Raw genomic sequence first — 22,500 nt, 5'->3', positions numbered from 1 at the left:
CATATTCAACCGTTAAATATAACTAACATATAAACAAACGCGTATCATACAAGGTGCAGTACCAAGAATCGCTTGTGCTTTAACAGATATATATTTACAATTAAACAGATTTTATATATTTAAAATATTCAACTCCAATGAAAACACTGACATATGATATTAATAAAAGCATAAATGAACATGTACAGTACAGTGTAACAAACAGAACGTGTATAGTACAGTTTAACAAACACGTATAATAAGTTTACATTACAGAAGCAGGTCATAACCTACTTTCTACTCGCTTTTAGGCCTCTGCACGCCTTGGGCCTATACGAGATTACGTCCCACGCCTTCCTAGAAACCATTAATTTTAATCTTCAACTACAGGACCACCCTCCCATCCACAGCCACGCCCCCAAATCCCATCCCTGTTACATCATCTCGGTTTTTTATGATGCAATATACATACGTTCAAATCACCTTATTACTGATATTATTACATCCATGTCGTAATTTATTATTATTAGGGACGTTACGTACCGTTCCAATTCCGAAATAGCATCAAGGCACCTTAGTCCTGCTGACTCGCTTATCCTGACTTTTATTCAGTTTCTCTTACTCATTCCGACCTTTATTCATTTTCCTTTACTCTGAATATTCTGTATTCAGTCTCATTAAGTCCGAACTTTTTCAGTTTTCCTCATTTATTCTGAATTTTTTGTTTAGTCTCTCTCATAGCTTCCGATCTTCATTCAGTTTCTCATTTACTACCTTCGTTCAGTTTCTCTCACTTATTTCTTTCTTCATTAATTTTCTTCCCTTCATTTCTACCTTTATTCAGTTTCCATTTTTTTATTTCTTCTCTCATTTATTCCGGCCTTCGTTCAGTCCTCCCACTTATTTCGATCTTCGCTCATTTTTTCTCAACTTATTCCAATCTTTATTGTTTCCGTCTTTATTCACTGTCTCCCATTTGTTCCGACCTTTACTGAATTTCATTTATTCCCAAAATCACTATTACTGTACTTTATGTAAATAATTCTTGTCACTCTTTTATAAACTGGCGAATATATAGCATCATGAGATTATTTTCTCAAAGGGAATACTCTGGAAGGAGAATAAATTTCATGCGGCGCACTGTAGGCATTGCTTAAGGTTCTTTGCAGCGTCCCTTCGGCCCCTAGCTGCAACCTCTTTTATTCCTTTGATTGTTCCCCCATTCATATTCTTTCTCCCATCTTGCTTCTCCACCCTCCTCTAACAATTGTTTCATAGTGCAACTGAGAGGTTTTCCTCCTGTTACACCTTGCAAACCTTTTCACTGTCAATTTCCGTTTCAGCGCCGAATGACCTCACAGGTCCCAGCGCTTGGCATTTGGCCTAAATTATATATTCTATTCTATATTCTGTTTCAAGTGCATTTCATCTAGTATTCTGAATTCTGTTCTAGTAGATGAAACATTAAAGAAAAACACCTTTTGTCTCCTCTATCAACTCGAGAGCAAAGGGACAATTTTCTAGATTTTATTACATCTTTTATAGCTCGCATTCGCGCTATTCCAGCAGCTAAGCTACATATCCCACGGGTCTTATCCTCTACATGGAACTATTCTTCTTTAAAAAACATTAAAAGATTACATAAAAAAACTCTTCTAAGACCTGTAATTAAAATAGTAAACACGACCAAATACAGATAAACAAAAATCGACTAAACTTCCTCTCCAAAAATATTAAAACATCAAAGCAACACTATTATACAGAGAATATCAAAGAAGTATGTTAAAAAGAAATACAAATACCAAAAGCAAGTTCCAAAGAGAGAAACACTCAATGGTCGACAATTCTCATAAACAGCATCCTCCGAGGAGGGTAATTCTGGAAAATGCAATACAAAGGTCTTTGGGATGTGAATCGCATTCCCATAAATCTGGAAGGTAAAAGCAGAGGAGCATCTGGAGAACAAAGACATGAAGAAAATTGTGTGTGTGTGTATATATATACATATATATATTATATATGTGTGTATATATAATATACATACATACATATATAAATAATATATATATATATATATATATATATATATATATATATATATATATATATATATATATATATATATATATATATATATATGACACATACATATACCTCATATATATATATATATATATATATATATATACATATATATATATATATATATATATATATATATAAATAGAGAGAGAGAGAGAGAGAGAGAGAGAGAGAGAGAGAGAGAGAGAGAGAGAGAGAGAGAGAGAGAGAGATATCAACCTCCTGTTAACATCCACGTACATGTTCACTGCTGATGTCAACAGAGACACTAGAGGACTTTTTCAAGAAACGGCCCACGAAGAGAGAGAGAGAGAGAGAGAGAGAGAGAGAGAGAGAGAGAGAGAGAGAGAGAGAGAGAGAAAGCAATTCACAGAACATCTGCCGTCAACATTATTCTCAAGGAGCAATGTCAACCTTGTCCCTCTTCAGCCGTAGAGAGAGAGAGAGAGAGAGAGAGAGAGAGAGAGAGAGAGAGAGAGAGAGAGAGAGAGAGAGACAGCAATTCACAAAACATTTGCCGTCAACATTATTCTCAAGAACCAGGTCGCCCTTCGGCCGTTCCGCCTTTGGCAGGCGCAGTCTGTCGTCGGAAACACGACGGCAATCTCAAGGGGGCTTCCTGGATGTGACATAATTCAGGGGAAGTGAACAAGCGTTTTCTTTTGGGGGGTTTCTGGGAGGGGGGGGCTGAATCCTCGCTGTCAAATTTTTGTGGTGTTATTATCACCCACTGTCTTCTCTCGATAAGGCAGGAAATGTGGTTGTGCGGTTCTGTTCGTATCAGGCTTTATGCTGGGGTAAACAGGAAATATATATATATATATATATATATATATATATATATATATATATATATATATATATATATATATATATATATATATGTGTGTGTGTGTGTGTGTGTGTGTGTGTGTACATATACACATTTATCAAATACAAATAATATATATATATATATATATGTAAATGTATATACATATATATATATATATATATATATATATATATATATATATATATATATATATATATGTGTGTGTGTGTGTGTGTGTGTGTGTGTGTGTGTGTGTGTGTGTGTGTGTGTGTTGTGTGTGTGCTTGTGTAAGAGGACAGCGGGACAGAGAGACAAGGAGGCGGTAGAGCAATTTATTAGCGAAACAAAAAAGTAAACACGCGATGTCACAGACAACAGTGACCGGAAGAGATAATTAACTTAGCTCAAATTCTCACTGCAACGCCATTTTATGAATTTTTATCGAAGGAGAGATGCCACGGAATCGAGAGAGAGAGAGAGAGAGAGAGATCCAGAGAGAGAGAGAGAGAGAGAGAGAGAGAGAGAGAGAGAAAATACGTTTCGATTATCAGCTATTATTATTATTATTATTATTATTATTATTATTATTATTATTATTATTATTATTATTATTATTATTATTATCTACAGTTACAAATACTTTTAAAATTATATTAACAATATCTTTCCTCCACTTATTACCAATATTATCTTTAACATCTTCACAACCATCATCGCGCTGCTAACATCACTAATAATATCCTCATTACTGAAAACACAATTACACTGATACCTGTAACAGAAGAGTAAAAACAATAAAAAGCAAGGAATTCTGACAACCTGCGCCATCTGTCGAGGAGGTTAGCAATTAGAACTGTCACTGGAAAAAAAAGGTATCCACCAGAAAAGGCAGACGGTAATTGGACCCGTAATTATGTATTCATTAATTAATGCGGCTTCTGGACACTGCATGCAGCTAGGTTATGTTTTCTTTTCCTTTTAGATTATGATTGTTTGGATATTAAAGGTGAATATATTTAGAACGTTACTGAAGGCAATACATACTTACATACATACATACATACATACATATATATATATATATATATATATATAATATATATATATATATATATATAAAATTAAATATATATAAATAAAAATAAAATAAAATTTTTTTGTATTATAGAATAAAATTATATAATATATAATAAAAATAAAATTATATTCTTGTATATATATATATATATATATATATATACATACATATATTTGTGTGAATATAAACATACATATGCATATACATAAATCTCACTTATTTAAAGGTTAATCTTGGGTGAATGAATTTAAATAAGAAATATAAATAAAAACACAACAAAACAATAACAGTCATTTTACATTTGTTACCTTAAACAGAAAATTATAATTATCTAACACTTTTAAAAAAAACTGACAAACAGTTACCTCATATAAAAATCCTATAAAAATGAACAATAATTATATAACTTTTTATTTTTAAATCTGACAAATAGTTATCTCACATAGTAAAAATCCTATAAAAATGAACATACTCGAACAAACACTCAAATAAGTCTAAACCTTCACCCTCCACATACTCACGAAACACATCATAAAATCTAAAAAGTGAAAAAAAAAGCTATCAAACAATAAAACAATAAACACAATCTTCCCGGACCTCTCCGTACAAGATCCCTCTTCATCAATACAGGTATAAAAATAGCCCTTTAACACCTGGTGGAACGGAGTGGGAGATTAGGAGTTGCTCTTTCAGACGCCTACGAGTGTAGTCGATACCGTCGGGATATCAATAAACAAATAAAAAATGCGCCTAAGTTTCTTCGGCGCAATCGAGTTTTCTGTATAGACGCTACAGCGTATAATCAAGGCCACCGAAAATAGATTTACCTTTGGGTGGCCTCGGTATAATGCTGTATGAGTCACGGCCCATGAAACTTGAGCAACGGCCCACTGGTGGCCTATGCTGAATCGTTGCCAGAAGCAGGATTATGGCTAACTTTAACTTTAAATAAAATAAAAACTACTGAGGCTAGAGGGCTGCAATTTGGTATGTTTGATGATTGGAAGGTGTATGATCAACATACCAATTTGCAACCCTCTAGCCTCAGTAGCTTTTAAGATCTGAGGGCGGACAGAATAAAGTTCGGACGGACAGACAAAGCCTTCTCAATAGTTTTCTTTTACAGAAAACTAAAAAACGGCTGTGTACGAAGAAGGCAAGACTGATCTTTTTAAAGATTGAATGTCAAGGTAAACGTCAAATGCAATTTAAAGCTTTATTTACCTACAACGTTATCGTTATGACGGTTAGCTGATATCGATTAAATACATGCATATGTGGCCTTCAAGAGCTGGGTGTATGTTTTAAAAATCGTCTAAAGGAAATGCATTTATACATACGTATATATAAATATATATAGATAAAAAGATAAATAGAGTAATATAATATGACAAGGGAATTTTTCATACTTTAATTTTGCCGCATAAAAAACAAAAATCTTTCAACATGAGTTGTGTGCATTTATATATATTCATATATATCAATATATACAGACATATGGATAAATGAATAGAAAGATAATGTATTAAGACAAAGGAATCTTTCAATGCCTCAACTTTTGCAATATATATATATATATATATATATATATATATATATATATATATATATATATATATATATATATATATATATATATATATAGTATTTTTATATCCTCAGGCAGTATTTTCACTAACAGAAACAAAAGCAAAAACAAAAGCACACAATGAGACACCTCTCTAAACAACAATAGCAAAAACAACAGACAAAAAAAAAAAAAAAAAGACAGTCCCTAGCACTTTCATACTTAAACCGTGGTTTCAAGGATGAATCCCCTGTGGGGGAAACTTCCTAAGCATTAATTGTTTCAAACTTGTCATTACTTCCCTTCGAGGGGTGTCTCTGAAGTGTCAGTCTTCCTGTTTCTCGGGAAATCTTTTGGGATGAGGTTGCTGGCCCCAAGCCCTTCCCCACCGTGATTGCAGCCCGGCACAATCGACTAACCACCAGGTACAGAACTCACTACATAGGTCAACAGAGTCACAAAGGGATTGAGAGGATCGGGCATAAAGCATTCACACTCGCTCAGGGATCGAACCCGTGCTTTCCTATCACCATTTTTATCATCCATATAGAAAAACCGAAATCCGTTGCAATGAATTCATTGAATAAATTAACTGGCATCGCACCAGCGGGAGGTCAACGTCCCCAGTTGGATGCAGACACCAGGCATTCTTCGTCCTTCGCCTTGAAGCAAAAATAGAGTGCATTTACATACAAAGGAGTCTAGATGAAAATATACTGCTTTCTGTGTAAATAAATTTGTGTGTGAGCATATACATACATACGTACATATACACACACACACACACACACACACACACACACATATATATATATATATATATATATATATATATATATATATATGAATATAGTGTTCGTGTACATACAAATATCCATATAAGAAAAAAATATATATGGATATACGTGTGCAGACGTATGTATGTATGTATGATTGTATACGTGGGCCTCAATACATAACCAAAAATCTCCGAAATCTCACGCCAGACTTCTCCAAACGTACCCAGAAACCTACCCGACGTCACAACTGAGAAAGGCATTCAAGAATCTATACATACATTCATGAAAACTTTTCATGTGGAAATGTGGCGTCGTGAACTAGATCCACAGCGGTCTTAATTTATCACAGTTATGTCAATAAAGACCCTCCCTTTTCGTGTTCTTTCTAACAAATGACTTGTTTCTTTTATTGAAGGGTAAAGAGACGTATATATTATACTGAAGGACATTATTATTATTATTATTGAGAACCTTCGTGCAAATGAAAAATTATTCATGAATATGCAGACATATATCCTTTTAGACTTAAGGAAATGTGAATATAAACGCAAACAAAAGACACATAATATAATTAAATGGAATTCTAAACAATGACAAAAAGAGAAATCACTTGAAAACTTATCAGTTTTCCAAACGACAATAATTGTATACAACTGACAAATTACAGGATTTCTAAACAAGGACAAATTATCAGTTTTCTAAACGACAAAAATTGTATACAACTGACAAATTATTGGATTTCTGACAATGACAAAATTCCTTCTGAGTTTTCGACTTACAGTTATACCCTGTACCAGAGACAAAGAGGAACAAAGAAACAAATATGAGGTTACTACAATGAACGTTCAGTTCTTGCATGCAAAAGTAAGGCAAATATACGTATATAGCAGGCGTTTCGTGTATGACTGACATATTCAACGCGAAACTATATCGGAAACCAATTATTCTCCTTCCAGAGAAAGCATGACAACTCGTACTCTGTACTCTCTCTCTCTCTCTCTCTCTCTCTCTCTCTCTCTCTCTCTCAGGCCAATAAACGGGGCCAAGTTCAAAAACCTTGAGGGCAACAATCATTACGTCACAAGTTGGTAACACTGCCGGGAGGAGGCGGGGCATGTCACTGGCCCACTATCGGCCTCTTTGCCAGCTGGCAACACTGCTGCCGTAAACACGCTTCTGGTAACATCAATGATTCAATTAAAATGCATAAGCAATACGTATATTGCCCCTATTTAATAAACAACGCCGTCGAGGTTCAAAAAATAACGAAGAGCAATTTCCTCCCTCCCACCACCGACCTGACGTAAGATGGAATCCGTTTTCTTTGCGCCGACAGAAAACGAAGAAACGTTTAGAGGACACGAGTCCGTCCTTGAGGTCACCTTCAGCAACTCTCTCTCTCTCTCTCTCTCTCTCTCTCTCTCCATGTGGGTCGGCCCCGTATGTGAGCGTGTGCCGAGCATGCTCGTTTGTGTTTGTGTGTATGTTTATGTTTACAACACTAGAAAGACGGTGTTTGTACGTACAGTGAAGCTGGAATCCTTTAAGCAATATATATATATATACATATATATATTTAAATTTAGAATTCCCTATTTACTTAACACAAACAAATTGCCATGATACCTGTGATGGCTTATATATAACAGAATTTCAATTTCCCAATCCTAAAATGAAAAATGCATGATGATTTTTATCTATTTTTTTTTCTTTCGCAATACGTTATCCTAAAATAAAACGAAACGTACAAGGGTTATGTCCCATATGCCTGGTGCGTTAAAGCAGAGTTCAAATAGGAAAGTTCCAACTATATAAATATATGCATATATACAGTATATATATATATATATATATATATATATATATATATATATATATATATATATATATATATAAAATATGCGTGTATATAATATATATGTATATATATTATATACAGTCTACAACTACATGCATTCACTACATATGTATACATATTACCTACAACAGTGTTCATTCAGTACATATACACATACATACACACACACACACACACACATACACACACACACACACACATATATATATATATATATATATATATATATATATATATATATATATATATATAATATATTTATATATACGCATAAACATTTGCCACCGATATCAGGGATTCACCAGAAGCTTCTTTCATCAGACAATAATAAAATAAAAACCTTCTAAACTCCGGCGAATCTAAACACTAAAAATTTAGCTAAAAACACGATCAGTCAAGATCAACTGGTTAAGTTCAATCTCAACATAAAGAGGGTGGAGATGACAAGCATCGAACACTCTAAGAAAACCCTAAGAGATGCAAAAGACTACGTAGCACAGTTTGCTTCAACAAAAGGTTACGTAGTATAAACATCGTACTTTTTTATGGACTCCGTACATAAAAGCGTTTTAATAGACGTCTATGTACAGTACCTATAGCATAAACAATTTATTTTTAGAGAAGGCTGCGTTGTATAAAGCTGGTATCTTTAAGGAAAGGTTTTTTTTTAGAAACGGCTAAAAATACAAATAGTCTGTCTTTATAAAGGTTATATTACAAAGAAGTTTGCTTTTCTTCAGAAAAGGGTATGTTTACGAAAGTCATGAAGCACTTCCAGTTTTAGAAAAGGGGGAACACAGCATAAATATTCAGTGATTAGAAAAGTTTGTTTAATTGACTTATAGATTTTAGGCATACATGCCAAGCACTGGGGGAACTAAGGCCATTCAGCGCTGAAACGGAAACTGACAGTAAAAGTTTGAAAGGTGTAACAGGAGGAAAACCTCGCAGTTGCACTATGAATCAACTGTTAGGAGAGGGTGGACAGTAAGATGGAAGAAAGAGAATATGAAAGGAGGTACAGTAAAAGGAATGAAAGCAGTTGCAGCTAGGGGCCGAAGGGACGCTGCAAAGACCCTTAAGTAATGCCTACATTGCACCACATGAGGTGCACTGACGGCACTACCCCTACGGTGTCATTAGAAATGGCTCTGTAACAAATACAGTCTCCTAACAAACAAGACAATGTAACACTCATTATTATTATTATTATTATTATTATTATTATTATTATTCAGCAGATGAGACCTATTCATATGGAACAAGCCCACCAAAAGGGCCACTGACTTGAAAGTCGAGCTGCCAAAGAATATGGTGTTTATTAGGAAGAAGTAAGAGGAAATAAAGGGAAATACGGAAAGAAGAGATCCCACTTATTAAAAAAGAAAAAAATAAGTTAATAAATACATAAATAGATAAAAATGTATTGAAATGCAAGAAGAATAGTATTAGGGTAGTAATGCATTGCATTTTCGCTTGAACTTCTGAAGTTCCAACTGCACGACATCCTCTCGGAGGCTGTTCCACATTAAGTTATTTTAGAGCTGTGAAACATAAACAGTCTCTCATGAGAAAGGGATATGTCACATTTAAACAGGTTGTCATGAGAAAGCTCTATAAAACATATACAGCCTGTCTTTAAAGTTGGATATATAATATGAACAGCATGTCTTGCAAAAGGCTACTGGATAAACAGCCTAACATTGGAAAGACCCAAGTGTTATAAACAGCTTAATTTAAAAGAGCTATGTAACATAAATCTCCAGTCATTAGCAAGAGCTATGTGACATAAACAGCCCTTCAATAGCGCAAGGTATGTAACATAAACAGCCTGTCAACAGCAAGAGTTATGTAACATAATAACCTGTTATTAACAAGATATATGCAACATAAACAGCCTGTAATTAAGAGAACTATGTAACATAAAGAGTTAGAAAGGGCTATATACCATGAACAGCATGTAATTAACATGACCTATGTAACATAAAGAGTTAGAAAAGGCTATATACCATGAACAACACGTAATTAACAAAAAAAGCTATACAACATAAAGCAGTTAGAAAGAGCTATATACCATAAACAGTATGTAATTAACAAGACCTATGTAACATAAAAGAGTTAGAAAGGGATACATAACATAAACATGATCTATGTAATTAAATGACCTATGTAACATAAAGAGTTAGAAAGGGTTATATAACATAAACAGCATGTAATTAGCATGACCTATGTGACATAAAGAGTTAGAAAGGGGTATATACCATGAACAACACGTAATTAACAAAAGCTATACAACATAAACAGTTAGAAAGAGCTATATACCATAAACAGCATGTAATTAACAAGACCTATGTAACATAAAGAGTTAGAAAGGGCTATATAACATAAACAGCATGTAATTAACATGACCTATGTAACATAAAGAGTTAGTAAAGTGCTATATAACATAAACAGCATGTAATTAACATGACCTATGTAACATAAAGAGTTATATAACATAAACAGCATGTAATTAACATGAACTATGTAACATAAAGAGTTAGAAAGGGCTATATACCATGAACAACACGTAATTAACAAAAGCTATGCAATATAAACAGCTTGAAAGGTCTATATAACATAAACGGCTTGTCCTTTGGCAAGAGTAAAAGGGAATCTTTTTATCGATCAGCAAGGGTAATGTGAGAGAATGGATGCGAGATAAATTTATACTGGGTGATCTTTGAAGATGAGTCTGATAGAGTAAACAAGGTGATGGCTCTCGTCCTTAAAAGGGACTGGTGTAGACTGGGGAAAGACTGAAAGAGAATTTTGAGATTTTTTTTTTTTTTTAGTTTACTGTAAAAGAAAACTATTGTGATGACTATTTGTCTGTCCGTCCGCACTTTTTCTGTCCGTCCTCAGATCTTAAAAACTACTGAGGCTAGAGGGCTGCAAATTGGTATGTTGATCATCCACCCTCCAATCATCAAGCACACCAAATTGCAGCCCCCTAGCTTCAGTGTTTTATTTGATTCAAGGTTAAAGTTAGCCATGATCATGCGTCTGGCAATGCTATAGGTGCCAACAACACAGGACACCATCGGGCCTTAGCTGAAAGTTTCATGGGGCGTGGCTGTACAGAAAACTTGACTGCGCCGAAGAAACTTAGGCGCATTTAAAAAAATTTTTTTTTGCTTGCCAGTGGAATTGTTTTGTCAAATATCATAAAAAATGGGATATTTCAATCAAAAGTAAAAATTCTTATTAATCAGACTGATACAAGGATCGATCAACAAACTGTCTATCATTTCAACGTCTAGTTCAAGTGATCGAATGAATGAGGTAATTGTTCGGTCGCAGTTAACAAGCATTTAGTATAGCAGACGCACTGGCATAAAAATTTTGCATCATTGTTTTATTCCCGTGCAGTGTTACCAAAATCAAAGGTCAGAACGTACACTGGAACTCTGAGATTAATTCTGTTAACGGGATATGAAGGAAATTCAATATGATGGCACCCCAGTCGTAACAGCAAGCACAAAATACAAACATCACGGGCGTTTATTAAAAAGAATAACCAATAACCTGAAGAGACCAGAGAAAAGTTTATATTTTGTTATACAGAAGATGAACCTTTTTTTATATGGAACAAGGCCACAGGGGCATTGACTTGAGATTCAAGCTTCCAAAGAATGTGGTGTTCATTAGGAAGAAGCAAGAGAAGGAGGTAAAGGAAAATACTGAAAGAAGAGATCTCGCTTATTAAAAAAGAAAAATACATATATTAAAAATTAATAAATAGTTAAAAAAATGTATTAAAATGCAAGGAGAATAGTATTAAGGAAGGATCTCTTGTCAACAGAGAAATTGAAAATTAATTTATCTTTTTCTTTTTTAATAGGCGAGATCTATTCTTTATATATTTCCCTTTAGCCCCTCTCACTTCTTCCTAAATAAAACCATATTCTTTGGAAGCTTGAATCTCAAGTCAATGGCCCTCTGTGGCCTTGTTCCATATAAAAAGGGTTCATCTTCTGAATAAGATATAAACTTTTCTCTGGTCCCTTCAGATCATTGCTTAATCTTTTTAATACACGCCTGTGATGTTTGTATTCTGTGCTTGCTGTCACGACTGGGTGGCCATCATGTTGATTCTCCTTCATATCCCGCTAATGAAATTAACCTCAGAGTTCCAGTGTATATTTCGACTTTTGATTTTGGTAACACTCCAAGGGACTACAACAACGACGCAAAATTTTCAAAGTTATTAAGAACATATAGTTTCCAGAAAGACCTGTTCTGGAAAACTATAAACTAAAATCGACAAAGAAAAGGGCCAGCCTGATGGACCGAATGAGGAGAGAGAGCGCCTCCAAAAATACAATGTCGTGCAAATGGAACTTCAGAAGTTCAAGCGAAAATGCAATGCATTACTACCCTAATACTATTCTTCTTGCATTTTAATACATTTTTATCTATTTATATATTTCTTAATTTATTTTTTCTTTTTTAACAATTGGTATCTCATCTTTTTAATGAACACCATATTCTTTGGAAGCCTGAATATCTCAAGTCAATGGCCCCTGTGGGCTTGTTCCATAAGATTTGGTTTCATCTACTGAATAATAATAATAATAATAATAATAATAATAATAATAATAATAATAATAATAATAATAATAATAATAATAATACAGGTAGATGACGATAACAATGATCCTGAAATAAGAGAAAGAATATCAAAGTCCTTTAAAGCTTTGAGCATCAACTTATTACCCAGAAATTCTGAAACATAAAAAAAAGCCTTTGGCGTGAGTAGGAAACTACCGACATCTTAAGGTTACGTCATCTCCATAAAAGAAGAAGCTTTTGACATGTACAACAAATTAAAAAAAAGTTTATAACAAAACAATTTTGGAACGAGTCTTTAAAATAAATACTTTAAAAAAGCGGCTTTAATATAGACAAGACATACAAAAGGCTTTGATACGGACAAGAAATTTACAGAGGTTATTTTAACTTGGTCAAGGACCTAAACTTCCACTGTTGATGTGAAAAAGAGAAGCATGTAAGTTTTAAACTTGGGCAAGAATGTAACCATTCAAATGTTATAGGAAAACCAGCGGAGTTAGTTTTCAATTTCGTAACAATCGTAGTTTAAAACCTACGAGAGGGACACAAATTTAGTCGATCTCAGAAATTCAACAAAATAAAATTTTAAATATTCGCAAGGAACGGGGAACTATGGATTCAACTCGAAGTTCAACAACAAAAGGAGCATTAAACAAGGAACTCAAATTTAAAGTCAACCACAAATTCAGTAACAGAAGTAGCATTAACCTTGAAACAAGCAAAAAATGCGCCGAAGTTTCTTCCACGCAATCGAGTTTTCTGTACAGCGTATAATGCTGTCTGAAACTCTCAGCCATGGATCATTAAACTCTCAACCGCAGCCAATGAAACTTTCAGCTACGATCCGGTAGTGGCCTGTGTTGTAGGCACCTATAGCGGTGCCAGACGCACGGTCACGGCTAAATTTACCTCAATAAAATAAAAACTACTGAGGCTAGAGGGCTGCAATTTGGTACGTTTGATGATTGGAGGGTGGATGATCAACATACCAATTTGCAGCCCTCTAGCCACAGAAGTTTTTAAGATCTGAGGGCGGACAGAAAAAGTGCGGACGGACAGACAAATGCCATCTCAATAGTTTTCTTTTACAAAAAACTAAAAAGAACTCAGATTTAGAACAGAGACGACCGGAAATTCAATACCAAAACCCAATAAAACCTAAAAAAGACACTGAAATTCAGAATCAAACGGAAACTCAGTAACACCAGAAGCTGTAAGCATAAGAAATGAGCTAAAATTGACTTTATAAGAAATCCAAAAGAATTAAACTAATTCAAGACATACAGCCAATCAAAGTACTAGATAGGGGGAACTCCAGTGTTAATCCAAAGAAGAACCTGACCCCTAAGTCTAAAAACAGGATATGGGAATCTGAGAATCCGAGACCTGGAGAGGACGAAAGGATGTCAAGGATGCTGTGAGAACCGTTTGGAATGGGAGTCCTAAGGAGTCACGCTAATGAGAGAGAGAGAGAGAGAGAGAGAGAGAGAGAGAGAGAAATAACTCAGATAAAAACTACTGGAATTACACAATTATGTATGTATATATACTGTGTATATATATATATATATATATATATATATATATATATATATATATATATATATATATATATATATATATATATATATATATATATATATAAACTATATATATATATATATATATATATATATATATATGTATACACACACAAAAACTCACAGACATATATATATTTACATATATAAATATACAGTATAAAACACACATATATATATAAATTTATATATATATATATATATATATATATATATATATATATATAGTATTTATTTGTAATCATTCATCGCTCAGTTTCTCTCTCTTTTTATCTGTGCTCTCTCTCTCTCTCTCTCTCTCTCTCTCTCTCTCATATAAGCATACGCATATGTTTGGCAGTGATATATAGCTACTCACATATATGACAGTTATTTTTAATGTCATTAAACATCCGATAAACATTGTCAACGCAAACCGACGCAACGAGAGAGAGAGAGAGAGAGAGAGAGAGAGAGAGAGAGAGAGAGAGAGAGAGAGAGAGAGAGAGAGAGAGAGAGAGAGCAAATTCTTAACGAGTAATCTTTTTTGTAATCCTTTTCACTCTCGACACTTCCGGCAACTCATTTCAAAAAGAGCAGCGAATCTTGGCACACTTTCAGAGCTCTCATGCAGAATCAAGGAAGAGAGAGAGAGAGAGAGAGAGAGAGAGAGAGAGAGAGAGAGAGAGAGAGAGAGAGAGAGAGAGAGAGAGAGAGAGAGAGAGCCTTCTTTTGTAAGAAGCTCCATCTTATTATCATTATACTGCTGCATAAAGAGTTGCAAGGATTTGTGAGGCAATATAAATTTATATAATATATATGTATATGTATACATATACATACATATATATACACACATATATATATATATATATATATATATATATATATATATATATATATATATATATATATATATATATATATATATATATATATAAATATATATATATATATATATATATATATATATATATATATATATATATATAAAACTTATACCATTTACTCATTAAAAACACTGATTTTCCGTTTGGGGTTGGGAAACAAAGCATAAAAAATAACAAATGAGTTCCATAATCTGAAAACAAAAAAGGCACACCACTACTAATCCCTCCTTCGATACCCAATCATTCCTTCAAAGGACCCTAATAGAATCGAAATCCCCTTTTGAAAACATGCTCCCAGATGCTAACCCCCACAATTGCCTTTCAGACCTACATTCCAAGAGCATGGTACACATTCTGCATCTTTCTTAGTGCTAACCCCCTGATAATACCCTTAGAAAAATTCTTATAGAAGAAGTCCATTCCCCACTGGTCAAACCTACGTAGCCAAAACCCCCATTTACTGTACAGCAGTTCTCCCTCAGGGGGCCCTATCCTTTCCTCTTCCCAGGTCCTAAATCTCCTATTTGAACAAGTACAAAATGCGCAATCGGGTTTTCTGTACATCGTATAATCAAGGCCACCGAAAATATCCCTATCTTTCGGTGGTCTCGGTATAATGCTGGATGAGCCACGGCCCATGAGGCTTTAACCACGGCCCTGGTGGCGGCCTGGCCTATATCGTTGCCAGATGCACGATTATGGCTAACTTTAACCTTAAATAAAAAAAACTACTGAGGCTAGAGGGCTGCAATTTGGTATGTTTGATGATTGGAGGGTGGATGATCAACATACCAATTTGCAGCCCTCCAGCCTCAGTATTATTTATGATCTGAGGGCGGAAAGAAGTGCGGACAGGAAAAAGTGCGGACGGACAGACAAAGCCGGCACAATAGTTTCCTTTTCAGAACACTTTAAAGGACATCCCCAGACCTAACATTCCTATAACACTACCCTCCCCAGGGGCAACGCTGATTTCATACTTCACCCTGAGAGAAAACTCTCAAAACCAGACTCGTCTTTCGTCCTCCCCAGGAGATTTGACAACAAAGCTGAAGTCTCCAGTTTCTACATTTATCATGCCCTAATTGACACTCGAACACTGTCCTTGCTGACTCCATGTGTCGACAGGAGTTTAGCTTTGCAACAAATAGCCAAGAACTGATATATTCTTTTTTATTGTAACCAGTGAACTATTTATCATCCAATTTTTCTCATCCTGCTACTTACTACTCCCGCTAATGCTGCAGTCTAAAAAGAAATGACGATTCACAACCCATACATCACCATAAACAAGCGTTCAGAACATACAGGCGTTACGAGCGTTCCTCTCTCAAGCATACATACGTGCAAAGAAGAATAAATAAATACATACATACAAAGAAGAATAAGGGCACGCTGGCTAAATGTGAGATATACTCCATGTGCAATAATATCATCCAACACATATTTAGTAAATTAGGATATTGATTTATCGAGTGAAAAATGTGTACAAAATCAAAAGGAATATAAGCGACGAGGGAATGAGAAGCAAAAGGATAATTAAAAAATATGGCTTTCGCATCTGAAGTAATAGTAATGATAGCAATACAGAAGCGTAGTAGTTACAACAACAACTACAACTTGAATGCAGCATCACTGACTTCTTCATCTCGTAATTGAAGCAGTAGTCTTAGTTGTAATATTATACTCGCAATAGTAGTAGTGGCATGGCTTCAAGTCTCGATGTAAACAAAGCTGACATCACTACCTTTACAACGGCTCCCCATAAATAAGGACGATCGCCTAACCTCGGACTAAATCATGCAGGTCATACTCGTCAGGGCAAAGCACCTCATCTTTAAAATGGCGAAGGTGCGCGTGCGTGCGTGCGCGAGCGCTTGCAAGCAGGGGGCTTCATTTCTCCATTTTCATTCAGGGAGAAGGGAGCGTGCTTGCCACCCACCCTCACGTCCACCCTCCCTTCCTAGGGGGAGGGGAGGGGTTATCTTGAGGGGTATTTGTTTACGTTTTGAAACATGTCCTTTTACTCTCTTCCTCCCCCTTCATTTTATTATGTCCAGTTTTCTTATAAACTTGACAGATTAAAACAAACCTACATATCTGTTACTTTATTAATGCAATAGAGAGTAATTCATCTACCTACTTTCTGGTCTCTCATTATTATTCATGCGACTGCCTTCAAGATTATGTCTTATCTCTCTCTCTCTCTCTCTCTCTCTCTCTCTCTCTCTCTCTCTCTCTCTCTCTCTCTTTTTTCTTTCAACTATCAGTCTTCATAAAAGAAAACGACGAGATGCCCGTTTTTTTTCCGTGCTCAATGAAGGAAAAAGTTCAGGTTGATGTGAATTATTAATCCTCTCTCTCTCTCTCTCTCTCTCTCTCTCTCTCTCTCTCTTAAATATTGGCCTTGCTATAAATTAAGATACTCAAGTTATATTTCTACGCAAAGTTACTATATTACAACGATTAGGACATAAATAAAAATCATATATAATATATATAATATATATGTTTTACACACACACACACACACACACACACACACACATATATATATATATATATATATATATATATATATATATATATATATATATATATAATATAGTGATCTAGTACTTACTTACGACAGTTTTAAAAAAGAGAGAGAGAGAGAGAGAGAGAGAGAAACAATTACTCAGCAAATGGCACACGCACAATATAATACTCAATCACTACACCTTTAAAACTGCGCTTCCCCTACCCCCGCCAGCCCCCCACCCCCATCGCAGCGGGAGAGCAATTTCATGTAACCAGGTCACCGCAAGCATTTGCCAGCGTGTCCGAGGGGGACATTGTTCGGCGAGCGCGCGCGCGATTGACGTTGCGAGGAAATGTTTGTCAATGTTGTCAGCTGGGTGAGGAACAACCATCACAACAACAGTGGTGGTGGTAGGTGTAGGTATGGTTGTTGTTGTAACCAGAGTATGTAAGTGTAGTGTGAACATTTGTTATTTCATTTATTTGAGATGGTAACACAATGCAGCAATAATAATAATAATAATAATAATAATAATAATAATAATAATAATAATAATAATAATAATAATAATAACAAACGTAAAGTTATGCCATGAGAGAAAATCATTCATGCCTCAATTAATCGACAATTTTCCAATAATAATAATAATAATAATAATAATAATAATAATAATAATAATAATATTGACAAACGTGAAGTTACGCCATGAGAGAAAATCATAATAATAATAAACAAAACTACTGAACGTGGCAACAACTGCATTAGAATTATGCCTAAAAAAATTAACGCATTGCGAAAACAAACAACAACATTTATTACAACAACAACAACAACAACAAGAAATGCTACGTAAGAAGCGCATATCGACTGACGTCTCCTTTATCTTCGTGAAGTGTGGATACTGAATAAACACGAGATAAGACAAAAAAAAAAAAAAAAAAAAATCAGGCCGCCACTGAAATAAACTATCTGAGAACTTCAAGTGCAGCCTGAAGAGTTGAAAGACCTCCACACTTACACTTCTCCGTTGGTTGGTCAGAGTTCAGGGGTCCATTTCAGGCACTTGAACCCTTTCAATATATGCATGGTGCCTTAGGGGAAGGGTCCGTGATGGTATAAGGCTAGCTTAATCTAAAACAACCAGCAAACAAAGCCCGGTGGTGGCCTATCCTATATCGTTGCCAGAGGCACGATTATGACTAACTTTAACCTTAAATAAAATACATAAAAAAACCTCCTGAGGAGGCTAGAGGGCTGCAATTTGGTATGTTTGATGATTGGAGGGTGGATGATCAACATACCAATTTGCAGCCCTCTACCTAGAGCCTCAGTAGTTTTAAAGATCTGAGGGCGGACAGAAAAAGTGCGGAGAGAAAAAGTACGGACAGAAAAAACGGCGGACGGACAGACAAAGCCGGCACAATAGTTTTCCTTTACAGACAACTAAAAAGGCATTGATATACAAAAGCTTGTCAGTGAGTGCCTGATAAAATACAGCACAGCAGGGCAGCCGATCGAGGCTACGGCCTATCATCAAAGTCTTCAAAAGAAGGCATCATTTGGGAAAAATGCTCGTTAAAGGCGAAGTGACGCAACATCTCTAGGGGTCATTTTGCATGATACTCATCAGATTTCTCTGCATATTTTTCATCGAAGGGCTTTTATAGCTGACCTGGTTGGTCTTGATAAAATCAGGCACTACATACTGTACGTTCACCAGCATGCGGGAAAAAGGCTTTGCTGAATAATAATAATCACCATCATCATCATCATTTTTCATAAAACAAAATTACAGCCGCTGACCAATCACTCCAGAGTGAGCCCAAGTGTCTTAAATTTCTCATTAAAATTCCCATACATTCGACTTCAAAAAGGCTCTAACAGCACCACATCGTGAACTGCCACAGCAAGTACACATATTTTCTGGATAATAATAAGCAATATCTTTTACTACTTCTCACTTATATTCCAAAAAAGTCTTGCCTATTCACATATCTTCTCATTTAGACAACATGCTTACACTTTCATTACTCCAAGACTTGGTATTTTCTTTTTTTGGATATTTCCCAGAAGATATACATGGTGAGGCTGCAACCTAACGTCCCCACATGGTTTTTAAATCAAACAGAGAATCGTGTCTGAGTAATGAAAATATACCTCGACTTTTTTTAGGGGCATTTCTCCACCAAGGGATCCACAACCCCTTGGTAAGGCGTTTCTTTAAGAGTAGCAACATTCAGATAATATCCAATAACCAGATCTACCAATGCAGTTATTTTAGAATATTAGTAGAAATAGCAACAACAATTTAGGATTAAAATACTAATAACAGTTATAATCAAGGATTCCTAATGAGCTAATTCTTTGTGCACTGTGCCCAAAGGTCACTGGGCACAGCACATCACGTGACTCGCACTGCTAGTCACAGACATGCATCCTGAAAGCGCAAACAAAACAACCTCACATTATATAACAACATTGCAAGCAAACAAGAAAGTTCTTAACAAAATCCCTCTTGCGACTTACAAGTTGCTTACGTGAGTTCTGTCAGCTCCATATGAAAGCAGGACTTTTAGCCCCTCCTCCCACATGGCTCCGCCCACGGGGTACTAAGCCCCGCCTCCCGTGTTCATGACGACACACCGATCGAAGTTATCAAACACAAGCACATGGAACCGACGAGGCCTTGTTAGTTTAAAGATATATAAAAAACTGAAGGATGGGGATACTGGTAGTCTGTCTTTCATTAAAGAAAATGAGAGAGAGAGAGAGAGAGAGAGAGAGAGAGAGAGAGAGAGAGAGAGAGAGAGAGAGAGAGAGAGAGAGAGAGAGAGAGAGAGAGAGAAATTATCACATGATCACAGATAAACTTATATGTACGAGGTAAACAGCGACTGAAAAAAGTACGAGAGAGAGAGAGAGAGAGAGAGAGAGAGAGAGAGAGAGAGAGAGAGAGAAATGATCACATAATCACAGATAAACTTATATGTACGAGGTAAACAGCGACTGAAAAAGTACGAGAGAGAGAGAGAGAGAGAGAGAGAGAGAGAGAGAGAGAGAGAGAGAGAGAGAGAGAGAGAGAGAGATTCGCACATAACCACAGGTACGAGGTAGAAGCCGACTTAAAAAGTACGAGAGAGAGAAGCCTAACAGAGTACATATTGTGCCTCAAAAGTTTCACAAACTTATTTTTCTTTCTCTCTTCAAGCAAGAAAGCAAGCACTGACTTACTAGTCGTGACCTGCCGCACGTCATTTGGCTATCTCGTAAGAAGAAGGCAACATTGATCCTGAAAACAAAAAAAAAAAAAAAACTAGCGCCAATTTATTCGAGAAAAGGAGACTTGGTCGCAGGCAGAAGCTACGTGACCTAAACTCACGCATAGAGACTGACCTACGCATTCCGAGTGCTTTTAGCAGATGCGAATATATGCATGCGAGGACTGCTTGTAAGAACACTGAAGATAAATTATATATGTTCGTGAGACTATTTGAGTCGACGGAAATGTGAGTAACGAAAATGACAGAACCTTATTTAAGTATACATAATGATACAACTAGCAAAATATAACCAAGCTCTGTTAAAAGGCGTGTAACATGGTACAGTTTTGTTGAAAGGTAACATGGTACAGCTTTGTTGAAAGGTGTGTAACATGGTACAGTTTTGTTGAAAGGTAACATGGTACAGCTGTTGAAAGGTGTGTAACATGGTACAGTTTTGTTGAAAGGTTTTTTGTTGAAAGGTGTGTAACATGGTACAGCTTGTTGAAAGGTGTACAGCTTTGTTGAAAGGTAACATGGTACAGTTTTGTTGAAAGGTAACATGATACAGCTTTGTTGAAAGGTGTGTAACATGGTACAGTTTTGTTGAAAGGTAACATGGTACAGCTTTGTTGTTGAAAGGTTTTGTTGAACATGGTACAGCTTTGTTGAAAGGTGTTTTGTTTTTGTTGAAAGGTAACATGGTACAGCTTTGTTGAAAGGTGTGTAACATGGTACAGTTTTGTTGAAAGGTAACATGGTACAGCTTTGTTGAAAGGTGTAACATGGTGTTTTGTTGAAAGGTAACATGGTACAGCTTTGTTGAAAGGTGTGTAACATGGTACAGTTTTGTTGAAAGGTAACATGGTACAGCTTTGTTGAAAGGTGTGTAACATGGTACAGTTTTGTTGAAAGGTAACATGATACAGCTTTGTTGAAAGGTGTGTAACATGGTACAGCCTTGTTGAAAGGTGTGTAACATGGTACAGCCTTGTTGAAAGGTGTGTAACATGGTACAGCCTTGTTGAAAGGTGTGTAACATGGTACAGCTTTGTTGAAAGGTAACATAATACAGCTTTGTTGAAAGGTGTGTAACATGGTACAGCCTTGTTAAAAGGTGTGTAACATGGTACAGCTTTGTTGAAAGGTGTGTAACATGGTACAGCTTTGTTGAAAGGTGTGTAACATGGTACAGCTTTGTTGAAAGGTGTGTAACATGGTACAGCTTTGTTAAAAGGTGTGTAACATGGTACAGCTTTGTCAAAAGGTGTGTAACATGGTACAGCTTTGTTAAAAGGTGTGTAACATGGTACAGCTTTGTTAAAAAGTGAGCAACATGGCTATGTTAAAAAGCAAGGTACTACTTGATATAATGGCTATATCAACATAGGATGCGGCAGCTTTGTTAAAATATTTAGCAATTTTGCACATGTCGACAATACTGGCATTTTTATGGTAACTTTGTCAACTACATGTTGACAGCTGCTTGCTAAAGTCAA

General features: G+C 35.5%; 2 protein-coding genes across 2 annotated transcripts in view; one reads left to right on the top strand and one right to left on the bottom strand.

The window, feature by feature from the left end:
• LOC136853044 (uncharacterized) overlaps positions 1–22,500 on the bottom strand; it is a 248,876-nt gene that overhangs the window by 149,234 nt on the left and 77,142 nt on the right. The gene's annotated exons all lie outside the window — the stretch shown is intronic.
• Positions 1–22,500, top strand: part of Gbs-76A (Glycogen binding subunit 76A) — a 148,805-nt gene that overhangs the window by 58,143 nt on the left and 68,162 nt on the right.

Source organism: Macrobrachium rosenbergii, chromosome 26, assembly GCF_040412425.1.
Source record: "Macrobrachium rosenbergii isolate ZJJX-2024 chromosome 26, ASM4041242v1, whole genome shotgun sequence".
NCBI classification, from domain to species: Eukaryota; Metazoa; Arthropoda; class Malacostraca; order Decapoda; family Palaemonidae; genus Macrobrachium; species Macrobrachium rosenbergii.
Note: the sequence above shows the minus strand (reverse complement) of the source record. Positions and strands in the feature narration are given on the sequence as shown.